Raw genomic sequence first — 14,169 nt, forward strand, 5'->3', positions numbered from 1 at the left:
TGGTGCTTGGTGCTTGCGAAACAGAGGAGGAAGCGGCAGGATGGTACCAGACGAACTGGACCGCTGGAGCTGGAGTGGACGACATGAATCGAGGGAAAGAACATATGATGGTGTGGTGTGGCATGCAGTGCACATCATCTGATCATCATCATAATATAAACAGAAAAAGCCAGCCAGGTGCTGTGCATTGCCGTGCGAATCTTTGGGCCTACTACACCTGACAAAAGGAAACTTCTCAGTTCTCAGCCAGAAGATCTCGTCGTTGCAGGAAGCCCGGCCGGTGAAAAGGACTCCTAGTCGTGTGATAGAGATGACACTGAGTCACTGACACGTCAAGCTTAGAATGCTTATGCAAAACTGAAAATGCGATTGGCAGAATATAAAGTGAGTGGGCCGGCCCATCTCGACTGAACTAACTTAATGGGCTCTCACAAACCCAAACCAGAGAGAGGGGGGAAAATCATGCCTGCCTCAGTGGCCTCCACTAGGGCATTGGTTTGTTTTTTCTTGTGAGAAAAGCTCATTCTAACACGTCAGATATTCCTTTCTTCTTGCGAACGCACGAAAGGGCTCGAGCAGTCGAGAGCTTGCGCCTAGCATTGCGTCTGAAATTTTATTCTTCCTTTCCCCAGCTTTGCAACCAAGAAAATATGGAGAGCTATACCTGTCAATGGATGTTGGCACGATGATGAGGCCGGCCAACGGCTGCTTGAGGCAGCAGAGAATCTAGCAAACATTAGCATATTTGTTTCAAAGCAAAAAAGGCAACTATGGACCTGCAAGAGAAGGTCAAGATGATTCAAAATTTAAACTTAGGGCTCGTTTGGAACGCAAGATATGCAAAAGAAATTTCAAGGGATCGCACATCCTTTACCTTGGTGACATCATGTGGCGTTTGGATCAAAGGAACGAGCTGAACCGTTCCAAACGAAAGTCTTCCTTTTACCTAGAAAACGCAGGAATGAAGACATGCACTGCTATCTCCTGTTTTCCATTCCTTTACGAAGTCCAAGACACTCATGCTCACTGACGCGACTTGGTGCAGGCTTTCACGGAGACAAAGGACTAAGCATTTCATTGATTAACACTCTAAAATAGGGTCCATGGTCTGTGCAAGCATCAGCAAGGCATACATGGTTGATCAGAATATTTTGATTTTTTTGTTAACTAATACGGAGTATATGTTGCTTTGTTTAAGAAAAATATTTGTCCAATTCTTGTTTAGTCTAAGTAATCATGTGATGAGGACATCACTCATTTGGATGTACCCGCTGATCCTCCAACAATCATGCAAGGTCCAATAACCCGGGCTCGAATACGTCAACTCAATTTAGAGGTGAGCTCATTCTTAAGCGATCCTTTTTATACTTTTGAGAATAGACTACTACCTAATGATGTTATCTTGCTTAGTAACATTGGAGAGGGTCATGAAGGACGTGGTGGAGGCGAAGATGACCAGCAAGGACATCCAACAGGAACCGAAGGTCCGGTCCAACATGATTTCGAGTCTGTCTCGGCCTCCAGAACCAGTCTGCCTTAAACTGGTCACCCAGGACGCATCTGGACTCCGTTTTCGATGATCCATATATGGATGGAAAGCTAATTTGATAAGGAAGCCAATCCAAGTGGTTTCACATCAAAAGCTATTCAGAATCAACGGAAATCGTGGTCACAAGTTAGCGTCCAGAATCTGCCAGGGTGCTGCGACACCGTCTTTTGGTCCGTTGGACCATGTATCGTGTTTGGGCCCATTAGGGGCGTGTCCAGGGGTCTTGCACGACCCTAGAGTCTTTATAAACATCCGCCGCTCCTCCATTAGGGTTTGGGGTTTGCTTAGATTATTCTATCAAGAACAGTTTCGCCGTTCATCGGTTTGTGAGACCCCAACTCCATGAGATTAATCATTCATCTGCAATTTGGTTGTGTTCTTTCTTGTTCTTGCTTGTGTTCTTCGTTGCACAGGCAGAGATTAGCCTTCTTGATGAGGTCAACCTGGTCCATGACTTGGTTGATAACCAGATTTCAGCACCATTGCTGCCCCGTTGCATGAGTTGGCAAAGAAAGGGGTGGTGTTTCATTGGGGAAAGGCACACGAGGAGTCCTTTGACACTTTGAAGGACAAGCTTACACACGCACCATTGCTGCAACTTCCAAACTTTGGTAAGACTTTTGAGCTAGAATATGATGCTAGTGGAGTTGGCATTGGAGGTGTTTTGATGCAAGATGGTAAACCCATTGCTTACTTTAGTAAAAAAATACATGGCCCTATTCTTAATTATTCCACGTATGATAATGAATTGTATGCACTTGTTCGTTCTTTAGAGACGTGGCGTCATTATTTGTGGCCTAAAGAATTTGTTATTCATTCTGATCATGAATCGCTTAAGTATCTTCGCTCTCAAAATAATCTAAATCGTAGGCATGCTAAATGGGTTGAATTTATTGAATGTTTTCCTTATATTATCAAACACAAGAAAGGGAAGGATAATGTGATTGCTGATGCTTTGTCTAGAAGATATACATTGCTGTCCCAACTTGATTGTCGGATTTTTGGTCTTCAATCAATAAAAGAACAATATGAGCTTGATCCTGATTTTAAGGATGTGTTGCTTAATTGTAGAGAGGGACGTACATGGAATAAGTTTATGATCAATGATGGGTTTTTGTTTAGAGCTAACCACCTATGCATTCCAGTTGGTTCCGTTCGTCTTTTGTTGTTGCAGGAGGCACATGGAGGCGAATTGATGGGACATTTTGGTGCCAAGAAGACGGAGGAGGTGCTATCCACACACTTCTTTTGGCCAAGAATAAGGCGAGATGTAGAGCGCTACGTGGCTCGGTGTGCCACATGTCAAAAAGCTAAGTCGCGGTCGAACCCACATGGTTTGTATATGCCTCTTCCTGTTCCTTCTACTCCTTGGGCTGATATATCTATGGATTTTGTGTTGGGTTTGCCAAGGACTAAGAGGGGGAGGGATAGCATTTTTGTGGTGGTTGATCGTTTTTCTAAGATGGCACATTTTATTCCTTATCATAAGAGCGACGATGCTATTCATATTGCTGACCTTTTCTGTGGTGCTAAGATTGCAGGGTTCGATCTTTCGATCTGAAGCCAGATCGATGTGTTATTCTCCGCCACAACGATAGTTACCTCTACTGACGGACAGAAGATCGGGATCCTCGTTCCCATTATCATGTTTACCGCTAACCCCTAAATTCCTATGCTACTCATATTCCTTTGTTCCAAACCTCAAATCCTTTAAAATTCCGATGTTTTTCATTCCTCTATTATGCACGTACATTTTTTTTCTATGCCTGTGTTTCTTCCCGTTCATATTCCGTCGTTCCAAACAGGCCCTTACAATAGGGCCTTGGAACTAAACATTTTGTTAGAGATTTTGGACATGGTTGTATCGAGGAATGTAACTCACCAAAAGGAAACTAAAGGTTATCTTGATTTGTCCTCAGTAAAAAATGCACAACCATGAGATAGGGGTGATAAAAAATGGAGGGTAAATGAAGACAATAATAGTTTTTAAGCCAAAACATTTGTTGATAATAGATATATGAAGGGTTCTTGCCGTTAGATGTAAGGGTGGTTATGAAGAGAGGACATTTTTACATTAAATAGCTGGACAAAATATTTGTAAAAATATTTTAAAGTAAAAAAGACAAAACGTTGACAAAAAAATTGAACTATCTACGCTAGTTGCATGGACCGCCTTGCCAGTTTACTAATATGAAAATGATCCATTATGTTATTTATGGGAAATAGTAAAGTATAGTAAACATTAGTAAATTATGGATATGGGTGAAACAAAACATATGGATCTTTGGTTGATGAGTTTGGTACGATCAGATAAAGATCATGGAGTATGTATATGCACACCGTGTTAGGAAATACTCCTAGATAAAGAGAAAAGGCATGCAAATTAGTATAAGCCTTGTTCATTAGTTGTAAGTAATAACTAAACATGAACACTTAATGCTTATGTTTTCCTAAGATTCTAGCACACGGGTCGATGGACTAGTTCTAGTTAACTAAGGCCATGTTTGTTTTCCATGGCAAAACTTTTGCGCTGCACTTTTAGCCCATTTTTTTTTGGCAAATGGATCCAAACAGGTGGGCTAAAAGTGAGCAAAATGGGAGAGGGGGCTAAAGTTTAGTTTATTTGCACCTCAAGAGGAGTAAAACTGGGCTAAAAGCATTGGGGTGTAAAGGACATCTCATTTTGCACTTTTAGTCCTTTTTTTTCCATGGATCCAAACACCCAAGCAAGGAATAAAGTTTAGCAGCAAAAGTTTAGGGGCTAATCTTTTGCCATGGCAAATGGATCCAAACAGGGTCTAATATCAGGATGCATTAATATTGAGTTATTTATGGAAAAGGATGGTTAAAAGAAGAGAAGAGAAATCATTATTTACTGATAAGTCGTCTGATGCTATTTTGTTGTGAGAGAAAAATACTATATCATGACTGATAAGCAGGGCTGATAAGTTCAAGCGAACATAGCTTACCAGTTTTGTCTTGTAGAGTTAGAAATGGGAACCAAAAAGCACACTGTGCGGTGGATGCATGGATCGTACCATACACATGGCCGGTGAACAAAACACACTGTGGATTTCTTCATGTATACATAATAACTCAATAAAAAGAAAATCAGACCAAACGAAAGAAGCCTCACATACATCAAATCTAAACCTTTCATTTGCCTCTACTACCGGCCCGGCCGCGTATACGTACGCAGCTGGGCCTGGGCTCAAAACTCATTAGCTTGCAGTAACCAACGAGGGACTAATAATCAATAGAGCTAGCTATATACTAGCACTGTTGCTATACGTACGATCCATGTCCGGTTGATGAGCGACGATCCAACTCCTCCGGCACGGCCGGTGATCCGTACGTTCTTCTTCACTCTCTGAATCTCTCTATGTATCTGTGCACGTATCTGCTTTCTTCTTCAGTTCATCAGCATGCCATGCATGATGCATGGTCGTCGGCTAGCCCCGATCGATCGATCACGGACAGTGCACGTTCCGGCCGGGCCCTCCGTAGTAGAAGTAGGTGCCCCAGGCGCGGTTGTTGGCGCCCTGGACGTCGTAGCAGCCCGGGTACGTGGTCGGCGACGAGGCGGAGCGCGGCGGCGGGGACGAGGCTGTTGTCGCCGTCCACCACCTGCACGTTGCGGAAGTAGGCGGCACGGTTGGAGCCCTCCCGGGGGAAGTGGCCGCTCCCCATCTGCGTGGGCGTGTGCGACCCCGACGGGCGCGAGTTCACCACCTCGCCGCCGAACTGCACCATGTTGGCGTGCCCGCCCAGGTGCGTGAACAGCAGCGACGGCCAGTAATCCACCAGCGGGCCTGACCCCAGCTGCAGCCACCAGTTCCCCCGGTGTGGGTCCTGCATATATATCACCATGCATGTGCATGCGTGTTAGTTTGTATATTAAGGGAGTTGCTATATCTCAGGTGCCTGAAATGTAGCAACTTTTTAGACGACGGGTACAGCCCTTGGATCTGCATCCAACGGCCAGCAGCCTGTTCGGTTGGCAGGTTCGTATCGTTGCTGGTTCGTGAAGAAGTACTGCTGGCTGGTTTGTGTGAGAGAAAAATACACTGTTCCGGCTGAAAATTTACGATCGTTTATGACAAGCCACAGCCAAACGAACAGGCTGCAGATCTATGATCTGTTGTTTCTGTCACCCAGGCTACTATAACGGGTCCCGCAAATCAATCCAGGCAACTACTGGGCCCGCCAAACCTTAACGGGCGCATGATCCGATACCCATTAACTAAAGTTGGTGATCATTTAGGCCAAACTGAAACTATCGGCTTAATAAACAGACATACAAGCATACATAGAAAATTACAACTCTAACACTGCACCCTCTAGCGAGAAAGAAACACATGCCGATTGAATCTGGATCCAGAAAGAGCACGAGAGTGGAGAAAAGGGCGAAAATTAGTAAATAAATGCACAGAAAAATCACAACAACATGAACAAGAAGAAAGGATACGAAGATCAGCCAAGGGAAAAGGTACTAACCTGTGGAATTTTGTATTTCTTGCCTTCATATCCTTTGTTCTGTAATGCTCTATAATCTGCTATTGGAGATCACACTGACACACACCACTTTGCACAAAATCAGGCATGGCCTCTCCTCTCTCTTGTCACTACAGTAGGATTAGTATTTCATGATGATTTCTTGAATACACACTCATGTTTAGATAGAAGACATTATGAACTGCATAACAATGAAGGCATAATCATTTCTACTGAGTAAAGAATGAACCATCTAAATGATGCTGAAAAATTCAGACAATACACAAGAAAATTGCACATTTGTATTAGTGCAACTATTACTATTTGATAATGCAATTGTACTGTACTTGTGTGCAAATAGAAAAGCTTGACAATATGTGAAGTTATCCGGAAAATCGGAAGCCATTTTCTATATTAATACTCTTATGTATTGTCACAAGAAAGAAACAAGGCCACACACCTGCAAAACCCAGGGCCTTCAGCCACATCACATAAGCAGCTTATCTTGCTCTCTCTTCTCTCTCTCTCTCTATCTTCTCTCTCCTCTGTCTTATTTGCTCAGTTCTGATTGGTATTTGCTCACCAGCATCCTTCCAAATACAAAAAAAAAACCAACTAGCATCGTGGACTGTGGTGTGATGCAGGGACAGAAGTGACTATGAATGAATATAATCTCACACACATCCCAACACAAATGACAAGGAGAAAAAATTGGTTTGGGTAGGTGTAAATCACAATAAACAGAGTAGAACCAAAATACAGTTTATGTTCAAATGAGGTGGAATTTCACTGACTTTGTCTGGTGCAGTTAGAAATAATGCTTATGATAATCTTGTATAGTTGCACTCCAAAGAACCAAAGTACAACTTATGTTCAAATGGCTCACCCTTGATTTTAAGGCAGTTGGATGAGCCTTTTGGCGTTCCAGCTTGGCTCACTGTGGACTTTTTTGACTCAACCTCTAGAGATAGGAATAGTGGAGTTCCTAGTGGTGTTAGAAGCCTAAAAGTAAATAACTTCATTGTGAGAATAATTATATAATAACTTCAAAACTGTAGTCCAGAAGTGACCTCTAATGAAATCTATGATGCAGCAGAATGGACTTAATGCTGAATTTAGAGAATACAAACAAAAGAAGTGCCAAAATATGTAGGATACCACCTAAGTCTGAAATAACATCAGATATCTATCTCACACAGAGCTTCTGATATTGTGCACTCTGGATGGATAACACACAAACCCAATAAATTAGTTGATTTGAATCACTTCCCTACCCACTTCGGTTAACTTTGCCTTAACCAAATCAAGTAGCTAACCCAACACTTCTACAAGCACGCAAGAACCAAAAAAGAAAATATTCTGTGAGCTTAATTAAATATCCTGTGTTAACATGGCCACCTATAATCTACTTACTTAGGATCCTATCCTCTATGAACTAGAAAATGTCATTCATAGTCAAATAGCTTTTGCATGAGTCCTGATGTCAACAATACTAGTGCAACTACATGTAGTAACACTCAGTTATCAGCCGGCTAACCCCTGACATGAAAATCCTAGTCCACAACCACAAACAAATGCCTTTGTTACTGCATGTAGTTAGCACAAATCACAATTAACAGAATTCAAGATGTGTTAGCACAAATCACAAGAGAGATTTTTTTTCTATGAAAGGATAAGGACAAATAAGAGGGGTGTGCTAGCACAAATCACAATTAACAAAGTTCAAGATGTGTTAGCACAAATCACAATAGAAAAAAAAATTCTATGAAAGGACAAGGATAAAAACTTGGTGTGGGCAGACACAAATCATAATTAACAGAGGAACTACAACAGCTTCAACACCACCAGTGAACTACAACAACTATGGACAAGAAGGAGGTCCATGAACTTCAACAACTTCATATGTCAACTCAAAAAACAACAACCTCACCTGAAATTTTGCAACAGTCTTAGGTGTCCTCAAGAGGCCCTACAGAGACTACAGGCAACTGAGCTTCTTCCTTGTATTTTGTTTGCGCAAATAGTTCCTGGAAACTTTGTACAACCTGCAGTACAATATCATATTTTTTTAACCAGACTTTTAAGTGTGATCAAAAGTAGTAAGCACCGCTTCACTACAGTTATGCAGTCACAACATAGGCCAAAGAAAAATGACTGTATGGTACATTAGAAGCTGGAGGGCAAAAGGAAATCAAATTGCTCACCATGGTCAGGTTTATGGTGCAAAGTTCCACTGAACACACCCTAATAAAAATCAAAGACAAGTTAAGAACAATAGATAAACTTGTGCCGAAATATTGGCTGCTAACTACAGCAGGTTTATTTACCAATTTGTATAAATGGAACTGACGACTACCAGCCTCAACGGGAACACTAACTGGCTGATCAGCAACTGCATTCTGTATTGATTTCTCATAATTTTCAAGCATATCTTCAAAGCCAACCAAAGTAATCGTGGCCTGGACAGGATTCTTTCCACTAAGCATGATTGCAGCAGATTTCTTCATCAACATGCTATCTGTAGCCTATAAGATACACAATAATTGGTATGATGAACTTAGCCCGGCATGTACAGAGAGAATATACAATCCTAACATATGCTAAAAATAAAAGAATTATTAAAATAAAAATACACTTACATAGACAGTCAAGCCCTTGTTTCTTTAAACCAAGAACCATCTCATTTTCTAGTGCACGAACTTGGTCCAATATATAGACAATCTGGACAACAACAAAGTAAACTCATGACTTTCAATAAGTGTAGGATCAAGAAAATGGCTGGTTCTTACACTGAAACTGCAACCGCAACATCAGACCCAAACTAATTATCGTGCGTTCAGATTAGCTAGAGAATATTCAAATTAAAAATGTGGAAATATATGTTGTGCCTCATATTAGCATTTTGGCACCACTATAAAGTTTTTACCCTACCAGCTTCACAAATGCATTCTAAAGACACAAACACACACTAATTCTCAAGCCGAATTAGATCTATTCCTTAAAGAGAAGACTTGTATTAAAATAGAAATGAGATGCACTCCTTAAAAATATATTGTCTAGTGCTTATACTGAAACAAAAGACCCATTTCTAGTCCCAAATAGCCCATCCAGAAGAATATCAATGCCCTAAAGCAAGAATAATTGCATGCTCTAAGTTAACTAAAATAGTGACAAAGTTATTTATAAAGACCAGATATTGCACACGTTACACACCATAATTGCAGTAGTTGAAATGTGCAATTTACTACTAATAAATGTGCAATAAAAAAATGGTGCTTCTACATAAAGGAATAGAATAAACTTATAGTTCAGTAGAATTCTAATGCAGTTTGCAGTAGAAATTCATCATTCTCTATGGCTACATGCAGGTCAAAAAATTGTCCAGCTCAAAAAACTTATGCTGGACTCTTGAAGCAACCTCATATTCATAATTAAGTTCATACCAGTTCACAGTTTAGACAAGTTAAAATTAAGTTCATAGAAAAATACACTCACAGATCACAAACAACCTGGTTTTAGCTGTGGTGATGTATATATAACACAAAAGCAAAAAACTAATTTGGATGGACATATACTTGCCTTAACAGAGAAATAAGCCCAAACATTTGGTTTGCTTTTGAAGTTTAACTCCTGATGAAAAAGACAAGAGAATATAAGTTAACATATGGGTAAGCACATCTAGTGGATTACCAAAAGAGAATTGTATAGTCAAGTAAACCAACCTCCACTCTTCCACTTGTAGGCTTAAACCCATCATCAGGATCCTCACTAGTAACTCTGACTGCAACACAATGGCCCTTTGGCCTCACTGACCGTGCTTTATCCAAATCAAACTTAGTTGCAACAGCTGATATTTTCCTCCAATCATGGTAGACGCCCCCATGATCCATTCCATAAAAGCGTCTAATCTCTGCAATGATTCATTCATTCGTCAGAACAAGAGAACAAAATACCATCAAACATGGAGTCGAGAAAATTAAAAATACCTAGAATGTTATCAAGAGGTATGCCCATTCCGACTGCAACTTGGGCTACTGGCAAGTTTACTTCAGCTATCCATTCAGTCACAGGATGTTCTACCTGAAAGAAAACAGTCAAAAACTCAAAATGCAAGAACCATAGAAGAATGCCTCTACAAAATTCCTGCATTGGAAGTTTAGAACAGACCTGCAACCGTGGATTAAGCTTCAGAAAATACTATTCGTTCTATCGTAGCAGCACCAACGTATTGAACACACTTAGCAAGCCACCTTGCTGCCTGCTCAAGCTCTTTAACAATGTCTGGAGCAGCAACTATGATTGGCCCCTCTTCAATAATCTGTTTCAGAGGTAAATGGTGAAAAATAATTTTTTTTCATTTGGACATATTCATTGCAACACTATTACATACCTCATAAGAAATATAATACTATTCCATAATGTTTTCTGGCACAAATTATCCTATCTTTTTTCTATGCAAAAAATTGATGATACTCCTATATATATAATATAAAGGCATTAGTCATACCGGAAGATACCACACACTGCTGCAGGGCACAAAATTACAAAAAGAATGAGAGAGAGAAAAAAATTCAAAGTACACTAATTTCAAAACAACCTTAAATACAACCTACATATTTAAATGTTAGATTACAACACTCGAAAAGAATTATGAATGAATTTAATAGTCAAATTCCAACAAAGACCAGGTTCTAAGTAATTTAAACCTGCCCAGCACTGATATGAACCCTCCACTTAAAAATAGGCAAGACAACATAATCAAAAGGGATCAAACTGGACCTATGCAATCTCTGCTAAAAAACTCACTAAAACTCTAGATGTACATCAGAAGTCAACAAAAACCCTTACACAGAATGCTAACAAGGCTACAGATATAAGAAATAACATTAACTCTATAGGAGATTCCACTGCATTAACTAACTGCAATCTATAGGAGATTCCACTGCATTGACTCTCTAAAACAATTTATATAAGAAATAACATTGACTCTCTAAACTAATTTATAGGAGATGTGATATAAGAGTTCTTGTGGAAATGCTCAGCATTAACTAACTGCGATCTTGAAAAACACATACAGCCTACAGCTACATGAGTCAGGACAGTGAGGAACACAAGACATTCCACTGCATTGCATTTGGTTTTTGCTTGCACTGTACAAAAGATTGATTTGCTCTATATTCAGTTAACAACATTGAAACCTTAATTCATTAATCGTTGACTGAACTATAAGCTGTCAAATGATGAAGAAGCAACATTGACTAAACTAAAATCTACAGACTACACCATCACCATCACCACCATTGAAAAAGAAAAGGGACAAATCATCATTTAATCATTGACTGAACTATAAGCTGTATAATAATTGAAGCTTGTACTAAGGTAGAAAAGGGACAAATCATCATTTAATTATTGGGACAAATCATCATTTTGGCTGTAATAAGCATACAATACGGCAGAGAAGGGGGTTGCCCAGCCATTCTCACCACCATTTGGAATTTTAGGGAAGTGGTGATATCAGTTCAGTCAGAAAAACATTCATACAGGACACAAGCAACATATATAAAGATTTATAAAAGCTTCACGGCGTGCTTTGCTAGCCGACATAGCAAAGTGAACACTGACAACTATCTCGTACTCATACCACAGCGGTTCAAACAGGATAGAAACAGCAAACAATAAAGCTGCAAGTGGCACTCCTGAGTTCAGAGTTTAAAATTTAGAAAACTAGGACAACCACATATAAAGGGGGATTTTAGCCTCAGCCGGATCATTTATGCTAGTTGCAAGTGAAAATAGTTTAGGCATATAAATCTGTCCATATTTCATCAAAGAACTAAAGTACCAAACAATAAATAGAATAGCAGCACAAAGTTGAAACCATACAAGTACCAAAACTGATGCTCACATGACTAAGGCTTACAACGGCTAATTAAGTGTGATACCAACTCACTGATTTGCACAAGAACATAGCTATCAGCGGATGAAAACAATTGCAGGCACAAAACACTGCAAAAGAAAACAAGTGCATCCACACTACCACCCTTGATAGGATAATGGCTCCACACACACGCGCGCGCACCATAGTAGCCTTTATCTCAAGAAAGTTGCCTACACTATACCAAACAAATAGACAATAACTACAGGATAGATAACAAAGGAATATCAGCACCTTCAAGGCGCCCTTGTTTAGTATCTTAAGCAGTAGTTTAATTTTCCTGCTTAATCAAATGGAAAATGATAAACAAAATTGAACACTATAGGTGACAAGAATGTATGGATATTATACATGTCAAATAACATAATTGCTGTAATTCAATTGTGCAATTTACTGCTAATAAAAGTGCAATCTAGAAATAGGTACTAACCAGTACGATCCAAAGCAGGAGCAGCATTTTGAGATAATTGATCTCCTTTTGAATGACTACATGAACCTCAAATGTATATTTAAATAATGACAAACTGTGGATCGATTAGCTGGCGGTTATGAACCTATGAACGGTTCACCCAGCAAATCATAATTGGAATTTGAGAAAAACAAACAAACAAAACAGCTAGCAGTGGCACACATGTCTGCGCCTGGAAACAGAACACCAAGACCACAAATCTAGTTAAATCAACCCAAACATTCTTGGTCTGCAATTCAGAAATGCAAGGTAATGTTAATCCCAATCGAAGGAAACCAGAACACTTGAAGCCAGCACCCCCTGACCACAAAGACATTCCCACAAAACAGCAGATCCACCCACAAAGACGTAATCTGTGTATGTTACTTTCCTAGAGTAGTTTAACAAATTGTCCAGTATGAGCACGAACTCAGCATTTTATTGCTTACAATTATTTTTAAACTTAGTCTCCTACCAGGAAATAAGTTTATTGGCCTAGGTTAGTTTGTTGCACATAATTTTTCACTCTATATTGATGGCTTCGCCTTATTATTTCTACACGAATCTATTTGGTGGCTGCAACGTAAGGCAGAGTGCAACAATACTCGGTAATAAGCAAATATTCACACATGACATGCAAAATTGTGAATAAGCAAATATTTGCTTATTACCCCTAAAATGCAAACAGAGAGAGGAGGAGAGTGAGAGGCAGGCAATGACTGGTGTTGGAGAAAAAGACAGGCCATGAAAGAATGAGGTGAGTGATAGGTAATGGGTGAATGAAGCATTGTAGCTTGTTCGAGTAACTGAATGAAACGAAGCTCCCATGTCCTCCAACAAATCCATGGACTGACAGAATGTGGATCCATCCCATGTCCTCCTACCTTTAGAAAATACTTTCCTGCACAAAACACTAACACAAACAACGCCACACTTGACTCTTGCTTTAACCTTGTCGCTGAGACCTCCTGGTTTGCCCAATCCATGCTCGCTCCCTCCGATGCACTCTTGTTCCATTGCCCAAATCAATGCGTGCACCTGCCACAACCTGGGCTCCAGATCTACTCAACCCGAAATTGACTTGGAAATTGATTCTGCAGCAGAGGGCCAACCCCTCTCCTTGCTCACAGATCTCATCCCAACAGCACAATAGAACAAGCTCCTCACACCAGAGGAAGAATCAATCACCATATCAGGAAAGGGGATCCAGCAAATCGAGCAAATGCACACCACATCAGGAAAGGGGATCGGATAAAGCATGCAACCGATGAGGAGCACAGATACAAAGAGGAAGAACATGTACAAATCACGCACCAGAGGTCCCAGCTGTGTTGACCTGCATGGCTCGGAGGAGCGTCTGGAGGAGCTCGTTGGTGGTGCGGAAGCGGGCGTGGAGGTCTGCGAGGTCGATGCATCCAGCTGCGAGCGCGACCTGCGTGGCGTTGAGGTCTGCGTGGAGCGCCGCAGAGCCGTCCCATAGGCAGACGGTGTTTGCGGCGGGCTTGCCGTAGCTGGCGAATCGGTGAGGGGGAGGCGACGCACCGAGACGGCGTGGGCCGGAGCACCAAGGTCGCCGAGAGAAGAATCGCCGCCCTGGGAGAGTGGGAGAGCCAGAGAGGAGCGAGTGGTTCAGCACTCGCGGCGGCCAGACTGCTGTTAGAGGATGCGCTCTCCGGTGTCTGGACCCAATAAGAAACAGCGAACCCAATAACAACCAAACCAGTGCAAGGATCTTGAAGACAA

At 40.9% G+C, this 14,169-nt stretch overlaps 2 pseudogenes; both read right to left on the reverse strand.

Annotated features, from left to right (window-relative positions):
- Nucleotides 1-5,019: 5,019 nt before the first annotated feature.
- Nucleotides 5,020-5,302, reverse strand: LOC136457583 (protein neprosin-like; annotated as a pseudogene).
- A 4,082-nt stretch (nt 5,303-9,384) lies between these two features.
- LOC136460186 (acetyl-CoA carboxylase 1-like) lies at nt 9,385-13,443 on the reverse strand (annotated as a pseudogene).
- Between the last annotated feature and the right edge of the window lie 726 nt (nt 13,444-14,169).

Source organism: Miscanthus floridulus, chromosome 6 (genome assembly GCF_019320115.1).
Source record: "Miscanthus floridulus cultivar M001 chromosome 6, ASM1932011v1, whole genome shotgun sequence".
In the NCBI taxonomy this organism is placed as follows: Eukaryota; Viridiplantae; Streptophyta; class Magnoliopsida; order Poales; family Poaceae; genus Miscanthus; species Miscanthus floridulus.